Genomic DNA, 1,028 nt, shown 5'->3' with positions numbered 1-1,028 from the left:
CAGTAGCAGTAGCAGTAGCAGTAGCAGTAGCAGTAGCAGTAGCAGTAGCAGTAGTAAATGATGATATGATACAAAAACAATAAAATGAAAATTTTAAGAAATTTCCAATACAAATAATAAGCCATTCTGGGAGGCTTGGACAACTTAAGGAAATTACTGGATCCTGTAGAGTTCTTTTAATCCAGCAACACGGCTGCTCTGGAAAGGAATCAGATCCAAAGACCTAGGTCTTTGTGATCTAGATGGAATGACACACCTTTAATCCCTCTGGCTGGAATACAGACATGCCCTTAGTGTACACCTTTAATCCCAAACAATGAAGGTAAGGTTAGTTTATAGAAGGAAGCAGCCATGTTTGAAAGTGACCTTTAATTGTCGCATAAAGTGACGAATCAGAGAAAGATTTGACAGAACGAGTCAGAGTTAGGATATGCTCATCTCTCATGAGAACAGCACAGGAAAGAGAGAACTTAAGAGGGCAGTTGGGGCATTGGGGGGCAGTTTTAAAGACTCAGGTTCCAGAGAGAACAAAGTAGACACAGATGAAAGCATAGGGGCCAGAGAAGGAGAAGGAGTCAGAGAATTAAACATAATGCCAATGTCAGCATGAGGCTGAGCAGAACAATTCAGTGAGAAGCCAGTTTGAATCAGTCAGTTTGGAGAGGAGTTTTGAGCCAGATCAAATGAGTTGGAACAGCCAGCCAGAGGTCAGAAAGAGATAGAAATGGTGAGTTTATTCAGCAGTGAGCCTCTGAGATGACAATTACATACGGCAAATCAACATCAGTTTTCCAGAATTCTATGAAAATGAAGACAAGTTGAACATCAGACCCAAGAAAAAGGATTTAAAAAAAAAGAGAGGATATTTCTGAGCCCTACAACAACAGAAGGTCAGAGCATTCTCTCAGTTACTGACCATACTCAGTGCCAGCATCCCTTAGCCTGCACTCCTCTCCCCCCATTCAGCATTGCTAGGAGACAGAGCCTGCCTGGCATGGAGAATATAGCTTCTCCTGGTTCACCTGGTG

This window comes from Grammomys surdaster, unplaced genomic scaffold, assembly GCF_004785775.1.
Source record: "Grammomys surdaster isolate TR1022 unplaced genomic scaffold, NIH_TR_1.0 363, whole genome shotgun sequence".
NCBI lineage: Eukaryota > Metazoa > Chordata > Mammalia > Rodentia > Muridae > Grammomys > Grammomys surdaster.
The sequence above is the reverse complement of the archived record's forward strand: the minus strand, read 5'-3'. Positions refer to the sequence as shown.